General features: G+C 51.3%; 1 long non-coding RNA gene across 1 annotated transcript in view; it reads left to right on the top strand.

Annotated features, from left to right (window-relative positions):
* The first annotated feature begins 2176 nt into the window (after nucleotides 1–2176).
* Nucleotides 2177–21900, top strand: part of LOC140407840 (uncharacterized) — a 187733-nt gene continuing 168009 nt past the window's right edge. The window contains exon 1 of the long non-coding RNA XR_011939834.1: nucleotides 2177–2462. This is a non-coding gene — a long non-coding RNA (uncharacterized lncRNA). The remainder of the gene's footprint in view (nucleotides 2463–21900) is intronic.

A 21900-nucleotide genomic window follows, 5' to 3' on the forward strand; every position in this document is an offset into this window, starting at 1 on the left:
CTCAGGTGTGTCTCTTGGAGGAAGACTAGGTCGGCCCTCATATTTCTTAGGTGGGTGAGGACTCTGGATCTCTTCACTGAGCCATTGAGTCCCCTTACGTTCCAGGTGACTATCCTGGTGGGGGGCTTCTGCCCCCTCGCTCCTGTGGGATTAACCATACTTACCTGGTGGACGCGCCCCTGCCCTCCGGGGTTTCCCTTTGTTAGGGGGCCGTCCAGGATGGCTGCTGTCACTGCTCTCTCCATGCGGTCGGGTCCCTGCACTCCAGCGTTTCCCTTTTTCCCGGGGGCACCCAACATGGCCGCCCACTGTGCGTCCGCCATGCGGGTAGTCCCCTGCACTCTGGGGTCTCCCTTCGCCCAGAGACCGTACTGGGTGGGAGCTTGCAGCGATTCCTTGTTTCGAGCCCTTGGTTGTGGCACTTAGTAACCCAATTCCTTTTCTAGCCTTGTTTGTCCCTCCTTCCCTGTGTCGCCCCTCCCCGGTCTCTTTCTCCCCCCCCCCCCCCCCCACCTTCCCGGTCTCTCCCCTTTCCCCCCTCTCCCTTGTACCCCTCCTTTGTCCCTCTTTCCCCTGCTTTGTTTCATGCCCATGGCGCTAGCTTTCCCGCTAGTATGGTGGCCCCCCTCTCGGGAGTTACTGTCTCGCTTCTCCCCTGCCCGGCCTCTACGGTTTTCTGCCCGCTCTTCCCCTATCCTACCCTGCACTCCTCTTGCTTGCTCTCTCTTCTCCGCTACTCTCGTTCCCTCATGCTGGGGCCTGGCCTCCCACCTGAAGCGGTCCCTCGGGCAGTGGTTTGTTCTTTGTTCAGGGTGCGCTCGCCGTGACGGGGGTGAGGGGGTCTGGCTTTGCCTCACCCCTCCCCTCCCCCGTCGGCGTGTGGTTGCCCCCTGCCAGAGGCCCCTAATTTCTGCCTTCGCTGGTGGTTTTCCAGCCCGTGTTCCTCGACAAACCTGTTTGCTTCGGCAAGGGCTATAAAGAAATATTCTCTTTCTTGGTATGTGACCCAGAGTTTCGCTGGGTACAGCATACCAAAACGCACATTATTCTTGTGAAGAGCTGCTTTCGCTCTAATAAACTCGGCCCGTCTCCTGGCTAGGTCTGCCCCAATGTCCTCGTAAATTCTAATGGCATGTCCTTCCCATTTGCAGGTTCTGTTTTTCCTGGCCCAGCGTCGGATTGTTTCCCTATCTTGGTACCGATGCAGTTTAGCTATAACTGCTCTTGGGTGTTCCCCTGCTTTGGGCTTCGGGCGCAGCGACCGGTGTGCTCTGTCCATTTCTGGTGGGCTGGGAAAGGTTTTTTTCCCCACTAAGTTGCCCAGCATCTCGGCCACGTATGCCGTGGGGTTTCTACCCTCGATCCCCTCTGGTAAGCCCACTATCCTGAAATTTTGCCTCCTTGAGCGGTTTTCCTGGTCGCCCACTCTGCCCTTCAGGCTCCCCTGTGTTGTGCCCGGTCTCGCCACCTCCCTCTCCAGGGCCGTGATCCGGTCGCTCACGTCAGTCGCTGTTTTCTCCAGATCCTTAATGGTCGCCTCTTGGGCTTCCAGTTTCTTCCCTTGGGCGTCCAATTTCTCCTCTGCTCTGACCAGGGGCTGCTGCACCTCTGCCAGGGCCTTGGCCATTGCTGCCTGCACTGCGGCCTCTATGTCTGCCCTAGCCTCTGCCTTGTTTACCTGCTGATGTTCCCTCAGCGCATCGGCAAAGGCTGCCTTCCAGTTCCAGCTTCCCCCTGACCCCGGGGGAGACTGCACCTGTCTGCCCAGCTCTTTTTGATGCGGCGATACTTCCGTTCTGCCGCTTTGCTCGCTGATTGGCTCGTCTGAACTGGCCCGCCCATTGCCCCGTCTGCCTTTGGTGCCCCTTCTCCCTCTGCTTTGGCTCCCTTCTGGCATTTTTTCCCCCTTTTTTATTTTTTCCTCCCCCCCACTCTTATTTATTTATTTCCTCCCCCCCCTTCCCTTTTTCTTCTCCCCTCCCTTCTCTCCTTTACCACTTTATTTTTCCCTCTTTTATAAAATTCTTCTAGGGTGAACTTGTTTTGGGTGAGAACAAGAAAAGTTCAAAAAGGTTTTTTTAATAAAAACTTTTAAAAGTTTAAAAGTTTTCTTTTCAGAGTTTTGTTTTTGCAAAAGTTATTTTTTCCTTCCTTTTCCCTCACTCACCCAGGTCGAGAGAGAGAGAGAGTGGCTTCTGGCCCGGAGTCCCTCTTTGTTCCTGCCTCGTGGTGGTCGCCACCGGTGGGGGGGGGGGGGTCGGTCGGACGGTCCCTGTTTCATTCCCCGCTGCTGTTCCCGCTGCTCGTTCCGGGCCGCCGCTCGTCGCACCCTGCGCTCTTCTGCTGGGGGGAGTGTGTCGGTCTCTCCTCCTGGCCCCCGCTTCCGTCCTGGCCGCCGCTTCGGTCCTGGCCGCCGCTTCGGTCCTGGCCACCGCTTGTCCTCCATGTATGCATTTTTAGAGGTAAGGTAAAACCAGCGGATATGGAGTTTTCCTGCTAATATGTTACTTGAACTGTAATTTGGCTGTAATAGTGGTGAATAGTGGAGCTCAGTGCCACTATAAAATAAATACATTTACAATTGTTCTGCATGAGCGACATGGTGGCACACTGGTTAGCACTGTTGCTTCACAGCGCCTGGGTCCCAGGTTTGATTACCGGCTTGGGTCACTGTCTGTGCGGAGTCTGCACGTTCTCCCCGTGTCTGCGTGGGTTTCCTCCGGGTGCTCCGGTTTCCTCCCACAACTCCCAAAAGACGTGCTTGTTAGGTGAATTGGACATTCAGAATTCTCCCTCTATGTACCCGAACAGGTGCTGTAGTGTGGCGACTAGGGGATCTTCACAGTAACTTCATTGCAGTGTTAATGTAAGCCTACTTGTGACACTAATAAAGACTATTATGTCTGTCATTGTATTGATTAAAATGGATTGTACTTACAGTTTATATGATGAACATACACATAAAATATATATTGCTGGGAAATTGTAAACTATCCTGGAACAAACAAGAGAAACATAAAAGGGGAATTCAGTACAGCAAAAGTACTTAGCATGACTGTTGAACATAAATGGAGAAGAAAAAGAGAGCAAACACTTACATTTATATAGCACCGTAAAATTATACCCTTGCTTAAGTGGTATCTGTTGGATTTCTTGGCCTTTACCATGCTGCTTATGGTCTGGATCAGGTACTAGGATGACATTGGCCCCATGATCTTCTGGTGAACTTTGCTTCACAGCAACACATCAGGATATTTCCATCCCATCTGTGGGCTTGAAAAATGTTCATCAAGCGTCAAAAATGCTCATTGGTAACCTCTGATTGTTGGAGGCCTCTAGGTCTCAAAGGATCTTGCTGTTGGTGTGCAGTTAGCCCTTCTCGAGTCCCTCATACTGGGCTTATGGTAATATCTCCGCAAAGGATTTGCCCTTCTGGATTGGCAGCTGAAAGTGTGTGGGAGAGGGTAAAATCACAGGGTCCCACAGAGAGTGACAGTGACGTCCCTGGGTGGAGTCCCGTGAAATGAAAGGCTTCACGGGCATAGCGTGGGGACTCTGACATAGGGTGGTTACTAGCCACCTGAGGGCAGAAGACCCTTACATGAGGAGGATGAGTGCAGTCAGAATGAATCCCAACCCTCAGGCTGCAAAGCACATGCGTTATGTGGATATGCAAAGCCACTTGTAATGGGGCCAGGCTACTGGGGATGAATTAATGGGTGGCTGGCTGTTCCAGTTGGGAGGCACATTTCATCTGCAGCCCATGAAAGCTGGGAGAATGAAGGTGCCATCTAAGGATGAAGGTGACTGGAAATTGCAATAATTACATGAATCAGGTGTGCCTCGCCTGCCACAGGAGGAAGCCAGTTGCCTAATCAGCGGCTGGATTCTCCATTCTTGAGACTAAGGGTTGAAGCCGGTGCAGGACTCCTGGAGTTCCATGACAGCAAAACTGGCGCTGCAGCTGGACCGATTCAGTGACTGTTAAGGGGCCTGCACTGGCACCACATGGAACACAATCAATGCCAATGAGAAACGGTACCGGATTCACCGGGCCCAGGATTGACACTCAGGAGGCTGATTGCAGCCACATATGCACATTACAAACCCTACGCACACACCATCCCAGCCAACAATAATAATAATCTTTATTGTCACAAGTAGGCTTGCATTAATACTGCAATGAAGTTACTGTGAAAATCCCCTCGTCGCCACATTCCGGCGCCTATTCCGGCGGTTACTATTCGGACACACGGAGAGAGAATTCAGAATGTCCAATTCACCGAACAGCATGTCTTTCGGGACTTGTGGGAAGAAACCGGAGCACCCGGAGGAAACCCACGCAGACACGAGGAGAACGTGCACACTTCCCACAGACAGTGACCCAAGCCGGGAATTGAACCTGGGACCCTGGTGCTGTCAAGCAACAGCGCTAACCACTCTTTTACAGCCTTTGCATGCAACTTGGGGCTAATTAGAGATCACATTGTCTTACGACTTTGAATCCACAGAAATTAATGGACAGAAGATGACAGACAGCTGCTTTTAGCATGTGAGACCCGATTGGTACCATGAAATCTTTGAAATTTTTGTTTATCTATTTACCTATTTTCACATTCCAACAAGTGCAGTTTAAAAAAAAATGAGATTTTGGGATAGTGTCTGAGTGAACAAAACATGACTGTTTTCTTTTGGAACATGGCTGTAGTTTCTTCAGTGTGGTTAATCAGGAAAGAAAAGAACAACACCCCCTACATGCCCAGTGAAAGCAGGTCCTATTGTTATGGGCCAGGGTTTAGAGAACTCCAAATTGTATCATGGAGTTCACCTGACCCCCAACTTTTAATAGATTGTGGTATGGGGAGCACACGGCCCACTCTACAGGTGTGGTACAGCAGAAATGGAAAAGTATTTTTTTAAAGCAAAACAATGTTTATTCTATGAACTCAAGTTAACCTTTTTAAAACATACAGTGAACATCTTAGCAACCATCAATTCAAATACAACCCCCAAAGAATACAACACTAAGTAATTCTTACTTTCCTTTTAACATCCATAAGACTTAAAAACACCTTTTAACGGAAAGACATCAGGCTTAACTTCACTACTGAGAACTGTTACCATGTTGAAATCAGCAAATGGACATTCAGAAGCTTGCAGAGATTCACACACATCCTGCTGTGATTGCAGTTTCTCCAAAACTAAAATGAAACCAAACCCACCCTGCAGCAAAAAAGCCTAAAGCGAAAGTAAAAAGCTGACAGTCAGCCCAACTCCACCCACTCTCTGACATTACTGCAATAGTAAACACCCATTTCTTAAAGGTACTCTCACTACAGATATTTATATACACACCAATTTATAAACACCCATTTCTTAAAGGTATTCTCACATGACACATGGTTTATTGAAAAGAATTACAAGCAAAGATCCTGAGCAAAAGAGGTGGCTGAAAATGTTAGATCAGGACACCCTTTAAAAAGGGGACCCCAATCTCTTGAACGCAGACATTGCTAGCGGAACAGACTCTGACACTGTGGGACAAGTCTCCAGGATTTCTTTTGACTAAGTGTCAAAACATATGGTGGGAATAGCTGGCAGAGAAGACAGCTGGCTACACAACACTTTTCCTGCCAGCATTGACACTTAGTCAAAAAAATGGGAGGATTCCACCCAGATTCCAGAAGACATTGCCTCAACATCTCAACCAGATAAAGGGACATTCCAGAATAAAGCACTGTGAATACCAATATCCTAAATCCATCCAAACTGCCTTCTTGACTTGAATGAATCATTCTGAGACCAAGATGATGATTGCCTCAAACTCCCAAGGGGAGCCAGGTGTTTCCTGGCGCTGCCAGCACTGAGAGTGTGGTCCCGCTATTAAACTGGAATCTGCTTCATTTCTGGGCCTCAGCGAGGAACGCTCTACCAGCGAAATCCGCTCGCCAGTGCAGGAAGAGATTGGGGCACCATTTTTAAATGGTGCCCCGATCTCTAGACCTCCCATCGTGTCCTTTGTACCCCCAACTCACCACTAAGGGGGGTCATTGAACCTTCCTGTATCCCACCACATAAGGACAGGGCATTTCCAGATCCAATCCCCATCATGGGCATGTTGCCACCTGGCTGCTGTGGCACTGTCAGCCTGGCATTGCACCTGGCAGTGTCACCTGGTTACCCTGGTACTGCCAGGTTAGCACCCAGGTGGCCTTGCCAGGGTGCCCGGGTGGTACTGCCAGGGTGGTGGTGCCAAGGTGCTCAGGTGACACCAGGAGCCTGCCCAGAGCCCGACAACTCAAGGGCTCTTGATTGCTTGGGAGACCATCCCAAGTGCCGGTACATTTGGTCCATGTTTGTGGAAACCAGTGCTAAATGGTGCCTGCTTGGACTGTCCGAGGCAAATCTGTTGGGTCCCTGGTGCTGGATAGATCTGGTATTGCCTTATTCAAGTGAGACTTGCTGCTCACTTCAATATACAAATCTGGGTCATGTGTTCAGTTCCAGTGTTGGTGGTCTGGTTGGGCACTCCTGGAATTGGCCTTGGAGTAGGCCTGGTCGGGCCTCCGTGTGGATTCACCTCCTTTCCTCCAACTGCCGGTAAGTCGAGGCACTGGGTGCACCTCTCTGGAGAGGGTCGCTGGGAGGTCTTCTCAGGATCGGGTCAGGCGGGGTCGCGTGGTCGGAGGTTGGTGTGGGAGTTCCGTGAGCCGGGTTGGGAGGTCTGGGGTTGCATTCCAGGCCAGGTTGGGCACCCCAAATGCCAGGTCGGGTTCTACGCGAGGTCGGGGTCAGACTTCCAGGTTGTACCTCATCCACTTCGAGGTCGAGGCCAGAGTCGGGTCTCTGGAGGAGTCCTGCCGGGTCAGGTCGGGTCATGTGGGCCGGCCCATGGACGTCAATCTTCAGACCTGCAAGGGAACATAAAAGAGAAAGGTTAGAGATAGTACGAGTGTTAGAATTAGTTTTTAAAAGGTTAGTGTGGTTATAACAGATGTAGAAAGCGGATTGAGGCAGAGAGCTCGCAGAGAGTCGCCACGCTCTGGCACCACCTTGAGGGCGCCATCTTTGGTGGCCGTCCTCTGGAGCACCTGGGCCTCGATGGGCCCGACAGTTGCTCCGGTGTCCCAAGTGGCGTGATGCCACCCTGTTCTGTTTGCTGCCCATTGGATGCGGCAGGGACAGGAGGAGCGGAGTCTGAGGTGCCGTTGTGTTCCGCACCACCCCTACCTGTGTCACCGACAGGGGCCCCATCTCCTCCTCTTCCGTCAGGATGCCGGATGGGCCCAGGGCTACTCTATGGAATGGGGGTGCGACTGGAGTGAACACCTGAGGCTCCCCACCACATGGCACCGCCAGTCTTAGAGACCAGCTCTCATCTCGACCAGGGTCTCCATGTTCGCGGCCACAGAGCACAGTGACTGTGCCACCTCTCTCCGGGCAGTGCCAATGATGCCCTCAGCCATAATCCGTTGTGACTGAGCCAAGCTCTGGAGTGTTGCTGCAATATTCTGGTGGCCCTGGTACATGGCTGCCTGTGACAGGACACCCTGTCTTGTGCCTCAGCCATTGCTGCAACAGAGTGTCCAAGGCCTTGGACGTCCTGATCCATGGCCAATACCTTCGCCCCCAATGCCTCCACTGCGGACGCCACCTGTGCGATGTTGGCCTCGGTGGCACCGCTCCTGCCCCTGGACATGGTTGGACCCCTCCAACTGCACCTGCAAGCGCTGGACGGTTGCTGACAGCCCCTCATGTAGCCCCTGGCCCTCTGTCTGCATCTCCATCATCGATGGGACCACCCTTTCCAGAAGCCTGAGACCCTTCTGGGCGGCACCTGGTCCCTGGGGTCAGGTTGCGTTCTGACCGTCCGCACCCTCGGGGCTTCCTTCCTCCACCTGATGCACTGCAGCACGTGTGTGGTCTGCACCAGATAGAGCCCAGGAGTCTCTTCACTCAAGTGCCCAGCCGAGGTGAATGTCTCTGGAATGGTGGAGGGTGTTGGAGACAGCTGTGCCGAGAAGTCAGTGTCATCCCCGGACTGGCGCGCCGGGATGTCTCAGTCTGATATTTGGGGGCTCATGTCACTGTCTGTTGCTTCCTCATCGCTGGCATCTGCTTGGGGTTGGGTGTGGGCGTGGGGGACACCAGAAGGTCCTGGTTGATCCTGCAAGAAACAAAGCATGACACATTAATGGATCACGGGTTGTGGTGTGGGGCTGGTGTGGTGGTGGTGAGGGGTGGTGTGGTGGTGGTGAGGGGTTGTGTGGGGTTGATGAAGGTGTGGTGCGATGGTGTGGGGGGATTGGGGTGGGGGCCATGCCACCGCAATGCAGCGGGGTCTTACTTGGTTCCCCGATACCGACCACCGCCTTGCCGACTGCCCGCTCCTCGGGCCCACCAACCATACCCAGTGTTCGCCTGCCATTCCACGCTGGTGAGGGGCCACAGGTCCGGCGGTCCCCCTCCTGTTTCCTCCCTCTCTCTGCGGTCAGTTCTGCCTTCTGCTTGGGGGGGGGGGGGGGGGGTGGCAGGGAGACAGAAAGCACAGAGTGTTAGACACTCAGGCCATGGCAGCACAGAGGGTGGGCAGCTGGTGACCTTTGTGGCCAGGACACGCGCCCATGGCAGCTGGTACGGGTGCTGTCATGTAGTGCAGGGGTGGGTGCGCGCACACTGCCGGCGGATGGGGTTCGGTCGCCCTCTGGGAGTGGGGGGCTAGTGGGTGGTTACGGGTTGATGCGCTATCAATTACGACGAGACGAGAGTAGGATGTAATCGAGGCTTTATTACACAGAGGTGTATGGTCTCCTACAGCAGCTGATGAAATGGCTGCTGTTCGGAGAGCACACATATTTATACTCCGCCTCCTGGGCGGAGCCAGCAGGCAGGGATCTACCTGTAGTACAGGGGCCTTACCATAAAACCGATATATATACAGTATAATACATCAGTGGTGACTACCACATGGGTGTTTGGGACGGGGGGTAAGTGCTAGGGGCATAGTGCTGCCTACTAACCCTGGCTGCTCTGAGGAGGTCATGCAGTTTCTTTCTGCACTGCTGTCTGGTCATTGCGATGGGGCCCATGGCAGTCATGGCTTCTGCCACCTGTGCCCAGGCCCGGCGAATCGGACACCGTTTTTCGTTGGAATCGCTCGAGTTCCACGTGACATCGGTGCTAGCTCATTAAAGATGCATTGTCAAACTCAGGGGCGCGACCCGTGGGTGGGTCGTGGGCGGGTGTCGGGAGGGTCGCAGAGCCATCCGTCGTGGCGCTTCTGATCGTGCAAATCTGCGCACCACAGCCGCAGCAGCCGGCTGTTAATAACGGCAGCTGCAAGCAGCCTTCAAAATAGCCGCGAACATGTGAAACAAATGCGGCCATACTGCGCATGCGTGCCAGATCATCGGTGCACATGCGCAAAATTATGTGCATGCGCGCCGATGATCGGGCACGCATGTGCAGTGCGGCCGCTTTTTTTTTAAACGGTCGCAGCTTTTTGTTTTACAAGTTCGGGGGTTTTTTATTCTTTTTTTTCATTTATTCCATTCATTTTGTTTTTATTTCTTTTTACAAGTTCGGGGGGGGTTTTATTTGATAAAATTTTCTAGGAACAAAATGCAGAACTTTGGACAGATAGAGACTCCATACTTTCCGACACCGGAAGGCTTCACCTTCATCCAACAGGTTCCATTGGAGGAGCGTGTCCGAGGGTCACAGGGACCCAAAACCACTTCCTCCATTTTTGTCAGCAGCAAACAAGGTAAGAGAAAATGGTGGGTCACGCAGGTCGGCCGGCGTGGGTCGTGAAGGTCGGCCAGCGTGGGTCGCGAAGGTCGGCCGGCGTGAGTCGCAAAGGTCGGCCGGTTGGTAAAAATGGGTCCCCCAAAAGTTTGAAGAACACTGCATTAAAAGATCATGACTGCTTCCGGGACCGGTGTCTTAGAAGTTCACCAATTCAGTCCCGGTATCAACAAGTCTCTGAAACAGAATCCTGCCTACTTTTGAGCCAGGGTTCCATTCTAGGATCTTCCCACGATTGCAACCAAACAAAAAAAAACTTAAATCCAACACCATATTTGGAAGAGAGCTGCGGTGATCCACATGGTGGCTAGCCGTGTTGGTCACTCTTTAAAATATGGCTTTTGGGCAGTCTGCAGAGAACGCTGAAAACTGCAGAACTGCTCTGCCTTTAAGAACCTGGAGGCTGCGAAAATCTTAAAAGCCCCTCAACCTGGTTCCAGGTCTCCAAAAAAATCCTCCTGGTTAAGGAAGCAACAAGACTTTCATGATCGGCCGAGACACCATCGCTTTGAGGAACTCCGTCAGTAATCCTGATATTCAACTCTAAGTTGGAGGCATTATACTTCTGCTGCAGACTTCCTCATCCACTTCCATGAAATGGATGCTTAGTTGGAGAGGCAGCCACCTTCCCTGAGCCCTGGGAGAGATCACCTCACTGCAGCCCCTCAGGTCCTGCAGCAGGACTCCAGGTAAGAGTGAGATGACTACAGCCTCAAAGATTCATGTCCAGTTGATACTTTCCAACCCTTGTCAGTGTCCCTTCACTTAGAAATCCTTCCTTTCCCAAAGTTGGCCCTTCAACTGCCCGCCCTTCCAGAGAACCCAGAGGCAGGATATTGGGCGGGGTTCTCCGTCCCGCTGCACCTGTTTTCCGGTGCGGCATGCACCCACTGGCCGCGGGATCCTCTATCCCGGCAGCCGGCCAATGTGGGCCGGCTTTGTGGGCACCCCCATGCCGTCGGGTAATCTGCAGGCATGAGTGCGCTGCCTGCGAAACGGAGGGTCCCACTAACGGAGAATCCCACCCATGGCTCAGTTAAAGAGTCACAGCAAAGTCCAATGCAGCTGTCAATAGGTTCTCAATCCACTACAGGTCCTGTTAGTTCAACAGAGATCATCAGTTGAAATTTCCGGCCTCCGAATTCAAATCTAGAAGGAAGTTCCTGTATACTGTCTGCAGCGTGATCCAGCTCTAAATGGGGAAATAATAACAATTGAGAACTGGTGTTCCAGTGGAAAGCGCTAGTCACACTGGTGATAGAACCAGTATGAACTGCTAGTGATACTGGTGGTATTACTAATACTGCCCAGACTGGTTATTTTTTTCCAGTTTATCTAGTGGTTTATTGCTTCAAATGAGCACTTTGAAATGACGCAGTTGCCTTCTAAAGTGCATTTGTATGTATTAGGGCAGCATTGCTGCCTCACAGCACCAACGACCTGGGTTCAATTGGGTCACTGTCTGTGTGGAGTTTGCACTTTCTCCCTGTGTCTGTGTGGGTTTCCTCCGGGTGCTCTGGTTTCCTCCCACAGTGCAACGATGTGCCGGTTTGGTGGATTGGCCAAGCTAAAATGGGGTTACGGCGATAGAGTGGGCCTAGGTAGGGTGCTCTTTCAGAGGGTCGGTGCAGACTCGATGGGCCGAACGACCTCCTTCCGCACTGTACAAATTCTGTGGTACTGTAAAAACACTCAGGATTAATAAGTCTGATTCTGCAGATTTGGAGTTTATGTCCCACAAACACATAAAATCTACGTAAAAGCTGTGCAACCATTATTGTGAAAAAATGGCAACTATACATAATTAAAATAAAATACGGTTTCTTCCCACAGTCCAAAGATGTGCAGGTTTGGTGGATTGGCCAAGATCAATACGTGGGGTTATGGGGATGGTCCTCGAGGGAGTGGGCCTCGGTACAGTGCTCTTTTGGAGGGTTGTTGCAGACTGAATGGGCCGAATGGCCTCCATGCGCTGTGGGGATTCTATGAAATTGACCCCAGAGAAACAAAACTCAGAAGAAAGATTTCCGTAAAAGCTGCCCCAATTTTACATAAAAAGGGGCAGACACAAACAGCTGCAGTATCATCATACTACACTGCTGATTGATTTTAGGCTGTTTTGGATTTTCTGTTAAGATCCATGATCTTCTCCATAATATAATTGTCTAACCTGCCGTGCTTCTTTGATACCTCCTCCTCACTCAACCATTTCAACTGATGGGTGGAACATGGGGAGGGAAGAGGAAAAACATGAAATTGTGGATCAACGAAACCATTGAAAAGGAACTGAGGCCACAAATGAGAAAGCATTTATTGCAGAGATGGGGCAATACGGTAGCACAATTGGCTAGCACTGTGGCTTCACAGCGCCAGTGTCCCAGGTTCGATTCCTCGCTGGGTCACTGTCGGTGCAGAGTCTGCACGTTCTCTCTGTGTCTGTGTGGGTTTCCTCCGGGTGCTCCGGTTTCCTCCCACAGTCTAAAGACGTGCAGGTTAGGTGGAGTGGCCATGAACAATTGCCCTTAGTGACCAAAAAGATTAGGAGGGATTATTGGGTTACGGGGATAGGGTGGAAGTGAGGGTTTAAGTGGGTCGGTGCAGACATGATGGGCCGAATGGCCTCCTTCTGCACTGTATGTTCTATATTAAAACAGATGGAAATCTACAGTGAATGTAATCTAAAAAGTCGATCTTAGAAAATACTCGTCTTCCTCAGTGAGAACTGGGATTTTGCTTTATCACGTGTGCCGGTGTTTAGGAGGCAACCATATGCAACCATATATGGACTGCCTCTGAGCATATCTGACCTCCATAGAGCAGCAGCCAAGGACTTACCCCAAAATCTGTCCCCTGGTCTGTAACATTTGCCCATTGCCGCTCAGTGATCATCAAGCTGCCCTGTACTTGAACCTGTGGGGGGAGGGGCATGAAAGCCTGCATGCAAGATCTGTGAATACGGACTAAATCACCACACAGAAAGAAACACTGCAGGAAGGCAGATATTATATATCACTGCAGTCCAATATTTTTAAAGGTCTGTATTGTGTGAACGGGCAATGATTCAATCTGAAGCATTGAGAGAATCATTATCTTCCCATCCATTGCAGTTTGAAGTGTCTCCGTAGATGCGCCAACCCAACCGTGAGAGTCGATGCAGGACAGACTTCAATCTTATTGGGGTTGTCACTATGAAGAGCATGGAGCCGGACTGCGACATCCCCGCAGAAGCTGCTGTGGTCCTCCTGCTCCAACAGAAAGCAAGAAAGGGAGATAATTTTATATGAATCATCATCAGTAAGATGGCTGTGACCTGTAGTAATTATATAAACACAGATATTACTCTGCGTAGAAGTGTGAAATTGTTGAATGCGGTAGTTGAGGGTGGGGAGTTATTGTAACAGTTGGGGTGGGGAGTTACTGTAACAGTGGGGGTGGGGAGTTAGTGTAACAGTGGGGGAGGGGAGTTATTGTAACAGTGGGGGTGGGGTGTTACAGTAACAGTGGGGGTGGGGAGTTACAGTAACAGTGGGGGTGGGGAGTTACTGTAACAGTGGGGGTGGGGAGTTAGTGTAACAATGGAGGTGGGGAGTTACTGTAACAGTGGGGGTGGGGAGTTATTGTAACAGTCGGGGGGAGTTACTGTAACAGTGGGGATGGAAGTTACCGTAACAGTCGGGGTGGGGAGTTACTGTAACAGTGGGGGTGGGGAGTTACTGTAACAGTGGGGGTGGGAGTTACAGTAGCAGTGGGGGTGGGGAGTTATTGTAACAATGGGGGTGGGGAGTTACTGTAACAGTGGGGGTGGGGAGTCACAGTAACAGAGGGAGTGAGGAGTTATTGTAACAGTGGGGGTGGGGTGTTACAGTAATAGTGGGGGTGGGGAGTTATTGTAACAGTGGGGGTGGGGAGTTACTGTAACAGTGGGGGTGGGGAGTTACTGTAACAGTGGGGTGGGAGTTACAGTAGCAGTGGGGATGGGAGTTACTGTAACAGTGAGCGTGGGGAGTTATTGTAACAGTGGGGGTGGGGTGTTACAGTAACAGTGGGGGTGGGGAGTTATTGTAACGGGGTGGGGAGCTACTGTAACAGTGGGGGTGGGGAGTTACTGTAACAGTAGGGGTGGGGTGTTACAGTAACAGTGGGGGTGGGGAGTTCCTGTCACAGTGTGGGTGGGGAGTTACTGTAACAGTGGGGGTGGGGAGTTACTGTAACAGTGGGGGTGGGGAGTTACTGTAACAGTGGGGGTGGGGAGTTACTGTAACAATGGTGGTAGGGAGTTACTGTAACAGTGGGGGTGGGGAGTTGCTGTAACAATGGGGGTGGGGAGTTACTGTAACAGTGGGGGTGGGGAGTTACTGTAACAGTGGGGGTGGGGAGTTACAGTAACAGTGGGAGTGGGGAGTTACAGTAACAGTGGGGGTGGGGAGTTAGTGTAACAATGGAGGTGGGGAGTTACTGCAACAGTGAGGGTGGGGAGTTATTGTAACAGTCGGGGGGGAGTTACTGTAACAGTGGGGATGGGAGTTACTGTAACAGTCGGGGTGGGGAGTTACTGTAACAGTGGGGATGGGAGTTACAGTAACAGTGGGGGTGGGGAGTCACAGTAACAGTGGGGGTGGGGAGTTAGTGTAACAGTGGGGATGGGGAGTTACTCTAACAGTGGGGGTGGGGAGTTACTGTAACAGTGGGGGTGGGAGTTACAGTAGCAGTGGGGGTGGGGAGTTATTGTAACAATGGGGATGGGGAGTTACTGTAACAGTGGGGGTGGGGAGTTACTGTAACAGAGGGGGTGGGGAGTTATTGTAACAGTGGGGGTGGGGTGTTACAGTAATAGTGGGGGTGGGGAGTTATTGGAACAGTGGGGGTGGGGAGTTACTGTAACAGTGGGGGTGGGGAGTTACTGTAACAGTGGGGGTGGGAGTTACAGTAGCAGTGGGGATGGGAGTTACTGTAACAGTGGGGGTGGGAGTTACAGTAGCAGTGGGGGTGGGGAGTTATTGTAACAATGGAGGTGGGGAGTTACTGTAACAGTGGGGGTGGGGAGTCACAGTAACAGTGGGGGTGGGGAGTTACTGTTACAGTGGGGGTGGGAGTTACAGTAGCAGTGGGGGTGGGGAGTTACTGTAACAGTGAGGGTGGGGAGTTATTGTAACAGTGGGGGTGGGGTGTTACAGTAATAGTGGGGGTGGGGTGTTACTGTAACAGTGGGGGTGGGGAGTTACTGTAATAGTGGGGGTGGGGAGTTACTGTAACAGTGGAGGTAGGGAGTTACTGTAACAGTTGGGGTGGGGGGTTACTGTAATAGTGAGGGTGGGGTGTTACTGTAACAGTGGAGGCAAGGAGTTACTGTAACAGTGGGGGTGGGGTGTTACTGTAACAGTGGAGGTAGGGAGTTACTGTAACAGTTGGGGTGGGGAATTACTGTAATAGTGAGGGTGGGGTGTTACTGTAACAGTGGGGCTGGGGAGTTACTGTAACGGTGTGGTGGGGGTTACAGTAACAGCGGGGGTGGGGAGTTACTATAACCTTGGGGGTGGGGAGTTACTGTAACAGTGGGGGTGGGGAGTTGCTGTAACAGTGGGGGTGGGGAGTTGCTGTAACAGTGGGGGTGGGGAGTTGCTGTAACAGTGGGGGTGGGGAGTTACTGTAACAGTGGGGGTGGGGAGTTACTCAGACAGTGGGGGAGGTGAGTTACTGTAAAGGTGGGGTGGGGAGTTACTGTAACAGTGGGGGTGGGGTGTTTCTGTAACAGTGGGGGTGGGGTGTTTCTGTAACAGTGGGGGTGGGGAGTTACTGTATGTTGGGTGTGGGTCGGAATTGCTGGATGTAGATGTTGGGGAGGATTTGCTGTCGGAAGCTGCAGGTTGGTGAGGGCAGCTGCAAGCAGAGGAACAGGTGGGAAACTGGGTAGATGTCTGAAATTGAGAGACAGGAACATTGGAACTTCTTTGATTTGATATCTTGTCACTTGTAATGAGGTAAAGTGAACAGTATTGTTCTGCAGATCCAGTTCAGACAGATCGTTCCATGCATGAGAAAACATAGGACATACGATAAATACCCAATGTTAATACATAGACATAGGCATCGGGTGACGCAGACCGAGTGTATTGCGACACGGGTTCAATTCCCGTACCAGCTGAGAATTCTGGATTCTCCCTCTGTTTACCCAAACAGGCGCCGGAATGTGGCGACCAGGGGCTTTCCCAGTAACTTCATTGCAGTGTTAATGTAAGCCTCCTTGTGACAATGAAGGTTATTTATTTAATTTATTTTAGGAAGATGTGTGGAGAGATCAGTTCAGGCCATAAGAGGGTCAGTCAGAAGTCTGCTAACAGCGGAGAAGAAGCTGTTTTTGAATCTGGTAGCGCGTGTTCTCAGACTTTTGTATCTCCTGTCCGTTGGAAGAGGTTGGAAGAGTGAATAACCCGGGTGGGAGGGGTCTTTAATTATGCTCCCCGCTTTCCCAAGGCAGCAGGATGTATCGACAGAGTCAATGGATGGGAGGCGGGTTTATGTGACTGGGCTGTGTACACGACTCTCTGTAGTTTCCTGTAGCCTTGGGTCGAGCAGTTGTCAATAAGGCTGTGATGCACCAGAGAGGATGCTTTCCTATCAACCCCAAAATATCAATCCCAATGTGAAAAGGGCATCAGAGGATGAACTCCAAATCACCAACCCCACACCGAGACATATAAAGGCATAAATCCCTATGTAATCAGTGGCACAGTGGTTAGCACTGCTGCTTCACAGCGCTAGGGACCTGGATTTGATTCTGGCCTTGGGTGACTGTCCGTGTGGAATTTATACATTCTCCCCATATCTGCGTGGGTTTCCTGTGGGTGCTCCAGTTTCCTCCCACAGTCCAAAGATGTGCGGGTCAGGTGGATTGGCCATACTAAATAATAATAATAATAATTGCTTATTGTCACAAGTAGGCTTCAATGAAGTTACTGTGAAAAGCCCCTAGTCGCCACATTCCGGCACCTGTTCGGGGAGGCTGGTACGGGAATTGAACCCGCGCTGCTGGCATTGTTCTGCATTTCAAGCCAGTTATTTAGCCCACTGTGCTAAACCAGCCTCTTAATGTCCAAGAAAAGGTTCTGTGATGTTAAGGGGATAGGGCGAGTGCGTGGCCCTGAATGGGGTATTCCTTCAGAGGGTCGGTGCAGACTCGATGGATCCAATGGCTTCCTTCTGCGCTGCAGCGATTCTATGATTCTCTGATATACTCAAGCCCAGAAACAGACTGAGGAGAGAAGGTCTGTGATAACCTATCCACTGACATACTGAGGAAGATGAGTCTGAGGAAGGTGAGATAACATCCACTGACATTCTGAGTAAGTGGGGCCTGGGCTAAACCACCTACTGAAATACTGAGGCAGGGATATCTGTGGTAACCCGCCCACTGACAGGCCAATGGAGAGGTCCAGTTCACTCCTGGAACACTCAGACCCTAGAACCCACTGACCAATAGTTTGTGCCCCAGTACTGGTACTGAGTCCCTCCCTGACCTGGTGTAAAATTGACAATAGGTGCCATGGTTCCAGCTGAAGTCAGTTGAGAAGTGGGTCTAATCAGCAACTGGGAATCCCTACTGGATTTCTGATGAGTCCAGTAGAATTACCAGTTAATCGATCACCTCCAGCAAAATCCAGCTGAGACCAGAATAAAACAAGTTGCTATAGGTTCAGGCCAGTTCAGCCTCGTCCTATCTGTATTCTTTCTTCATTATCATGGCAAAGTATGAAATTAAATTTGATGAATCTGATGATTTGTGGAGTGGCACAGGTCTTGTCATAAAATATTCAGCAGGTTTCCTCAGTGAAAGGACGTTTCTGTGTTACTGCTCTGAAAATTATGCTCGTATATTTGTTCCAATACAATTGCAAGAAGGAAATTATTTTGGAGAAGAAAAAGGCAAGGGATAAATTCAGTAAATGATTTCACAGCTGTAGTCATGGGACATTAGGAGCATGGTTACACAAATGTGACATATGACAAAGGTACCATGAAGACACAAAATTGCTTCAAGATAGCTAATAACCATTTAAGTGTAAAGTATATTTACTGTTGTAAATTGGACATACATTGTTGTCGACAAATTACCAGTAATTCAACTCATTCACTTCCTATTATTGACCTGATGTGTTGATGGGCGATATATGGCACTTTATATTCAGACTAGTGATGAGTTTGATGGGATCTGTTTCTATGTTAATCTATTTCATTCAAATACCTTTTATCTGATGTGGCTGCCCTTGGCCTCAGCATTTTTCATGTCTCATGGGTGGTGCACTGGAAATAATGCAACAGAGCAGGAACTACCTTTTACGTGACCTTAGTAAATTCAAGTGAAAATTGTTGGGTGATTCCGAGCATCCTCGATCGTAAGGAAGAGCCTAACAGTGAGGTTGAATGTTTCTCCATCCAGACACATTATTGTGTAGGTACCTGACAATTTTACATCAAACCATAAAACTTCAACCAATTTTGCATTTTAAGTGCAGTGCACCAGGACAACTTAAAAAATCATTAAAAAAAAATAAAAGTAGCAGTTACAACCAATTCCTTGGTTTGGAAAATTTTACATTGTAGGGTGTTTTGAAAGCTATTGCCCAATCTCCAATCTTCCTTTCCTCTCCAAAGTCCTTGAACACGTTGCTACTGATCTTTTGGACAACTCCCATGCTTGAATTGCTCCAACCATGTTTCTGCCCCAGCTGCAGCATTGAAATGGCCTTAATCAAAGTCACAAATGATATCTGTAGGCAGTCAACACGGGCATTATCCTATTACTTTGTTTGCGACCACACCATTCATCTGCAATGCAGTCACCCAACTGGGTGGGACTCACCTTGTTTGAAAAGTTATCGATCCAGTCAAAGACTCTGAGCGGGATTCGCCGAACCTCCGCGGCGAAATCGCGCTCGGCGCAGGGGCGTCAGACCTGCGCGATTGGGTCCGTCGCTGATGCACGATCAATGACCACTAAAGCGAGGTTGTAGTACAACTGAAGGCTTTAATAAGCTAGATGTTTCCCCCAGCAGCTCAGGTACAGAATGAGGGTTGCTGGGACGGCACGGGTTCTTATACCCCACCTATCAGGGCGGAGCTATTATGCACTCTAGCCAATGGCAAGCATATAGATTCTACCAATGGTACTTCAGCCTCTCAGATACCGTAATACTTATAATACCACATTCACCCCCTGTTAAAAAAGGTCCGGCGGCGGTGGTGGGCAGCAACAACAAAACATAACAACATGGTATAATTAGTTATGGAGGTACCGTAATACCCCTGTACAGTGTTTAGTAACTATTTACAAGTCTGGTAGCTGTGTACATTCGGTGTTTTATATTTACAGGTTACAGTTAAAATGAAGCAATCAGTCGATCGGGGGCCCTGGTCGTCCTCTGTGATCGTCGGAGCTTCGGCGGTGACTCCAGTGGAGGCTCGGGCGTCTGTGACTCCGGGAGCATGGCTTTGATCTCCATGGCAGCTTCGTCACCCCTAGACGGCGTGGTGGGGAAAACGGCTGACCTGGGAAAGGAGCGCCTGCGGGGGGCGTCTGTGGATGGGGGGGCCTAGGCAGGGGCAGCGAAAGAACCAATCCTCCTGTAAGGCGCTGCGGTGGAGGGGAGGGTGGGACTGGCGGCTGGGATGTACGTGGAGTTCCGGCGGGTTTCAAGTCCCGTAGGGAGACCGTATCTTGTCGGCCGTCGGGGTACGCCACGTAGGCATACTGGGGGTTAGCATGGAGCAGATGGACCCTCTCGACCAACGGGTCTGACTTGTGCGCCCGCACGTGTTTTCGGAGCAGGATGGATCCGGGTGCTGCCAGCCAGGTCGGGAGCGACGTCCCAGAGGAGGACTTCATGGGAAAGACAAGGAGACGTTCGTGAGGTGTCTGATTGGTGGTTGTACAAAGTAGTGAACGGATGGAGTGGAGGGCATCCGGGAGGACTTCTTGCCAGCGGGAGACTGGGAGGTTCCTGGACTGTAGGGCCAGTAGGACGGTCTTCCAGACCGTTCTGTTCTCCCTCGCTACCTGTCCGTTACCCCAGGGGTTGTAACTGGTCGTCCTGCTCAAGGCGATGCCCTTGCTGAGCAGGAATTGACGCAGTTCGTCGCTCATAAAGGAGGACCCCCTATCGCTGTGTATGTAAGCGAGGAACCCGAACAGTGCAACTATGCTATGGAGGGCCTTGATGAAGGTGGAGGCGGTCATGTCGGGGCAGGGGATGGCGAATGGGAACCGGGAGTACTCGTCAATCACGTTCAGGAAGTACGTGTTGCGGTCGGTGGAGGGGAGGGGGCCTTTGAAGACAATGCTGAGGCGTTCAAAGGAATGGGAAGCCTTTATCAGGTGCGCTCTCTCTGGCCGGTAGAAGTGCGGTTTGCACTCCGCGTAGATTTGGCAGTCCCTGGTGGCTGTCCTGACATCCTCGATGGAGGAGGGCAGGTTGCGGGGCTGGACGAAATGGAAAAAGCGAGTGACCCTCAGGTGGCAGAGGTCCTCGTGCAGGGCTCGGAGGCGGTCCACTTGTGCGGTGGCACATGTGCCGCGGGACAGGGTGTCAGGAGGCTCATTTAGCTTCCCGGGACGATACAAGAGCTCGTAGTTGTAGGTGGAGAGGTCGATCCTCCACCTCAAGATCTTGTCGTTTTTTATCTTGCCCCGCTGTGCATTATCGAACATGAAAGCCACTGACTGTTGGTCAGTGAGGAGAGTGAATCTCCTGCCGGCCAGGTAATGCCTCCAATGTCGCACAGCTTCTACTATGGCCTGGGCCTCCTTTTCGACTGAGGAGTGGCGGATTTCGGATGCATGGAGGGTACATGAGAAGAAGGCCATGAGTCTGCCCGCTTGGCTGAGGGTGGTCGCCAGAGCTACGTCGGACGCATCGCTCTCGACCTGGAAGGGGAGGGACTCGTCGATGGCGTGCATCGTGGCCTTTGCAATGTCTGCTTTGATGCGGCTGAAGGCCTCTATCGACAGGGGAAAAACTGTGGTTTGGATCAGGGGACGGGCCTTGTCTGCGTGTTTGGGGACCGACTGCGCGTAGTAGCTAAAAAACCCTAGGCAGCGCTTCAGGGCCTTAGAGCAGTGAGGGAGGGGGAAGTCCATAAGGGGGCGCATGCGTTCAGGGTCAGGGCCTATAACTCCATTTCGCACTACGTAGCCGAGGATGGCTAGGCGGTCGGTGCTAAAAACGCATTTATCCTTGTTGTACGCTAGGTTAAGGATCTTTGTGGTCTGGAGAAACTTTCTGAGGTTGGTGTCGTGATCGTGGCCGCAGATGGTGACATTATCGAGATACGGGAATGTTGCCTGTATACCGTACCGGTCAACCATTCGGTCCATCTCGCGTTGGAAGACCGAGACCCCGTTAATGGCACCAAAGAGAACCCTTAAGAAGTGATAGAGCCGCCCGTCTGCCTCGAAGGCAGTGTATTTGCGGTCACTAGTACGGATGGGGATCTGGTGGTAGGCAGACTTGAGATCCACCGTGGAGAAGACTTTATAATACGCGATCCTGTTTACGAGGTTGGATATGCGGGGGAGAGGGTACACGCCCAGCTGTGTAAACCTGTTGATGGTCTGACTGTAGTCGATGACCACCCTATGCTTATCCCCGATCTTTACCACCACTACTTGTGCTCTCCAGGGACTGTTACTGGCTTCAATGACCCCTTCCCTCAGTAGCCTTTGGACCTCTGACCTAATAAAGATCCGGTCCTGGGCACTGTAGCGTCTGTTCCTGGTGGCGACGGGTTTGCAATCCGTGGTGAGGTTCGCAAACAGGGAAGGCGGGTCAACCTTAAGGGTCGCGAGGCCGCAGACAGTAAGGGGGCGTATAGGGCCGCCGAATTGGAAGGTCAGACTTTGAAGGTTGCACTGGAAGTCTAAACCCAGGAGTGTAGCCGCGCAGAGGTGGGGAAGGACGTAGAGACGGAACTTTTTGAACTTCCTTCCCTGGACTGTGAGGTTTGCTAAACAAAACCCCTTTAACTCCACTGAGTGGGAACTGGAGGCTAGTGAGATTTTTTGATCAACAGGGTGGATGAGGAGGGAACAGCGCTTTACCG

The sequence above is a fragment of the Scyliorhinus torazame genome, chromosome 2, assembly GCF_047496885.1.
Source record: "Scyliorhinus torazame isolate Kashiwa2021f chromosome 2, sScyTor2.1, whole genome shotgun sequence".
Classification (NCBI taxonomy): Eukaryota; Metazoa; Chordata; class Chondrichthyes; order Carcharhiniformes; family Scyliorhinidae; genus Scyliorhinus; species Scyliorhinus torazame.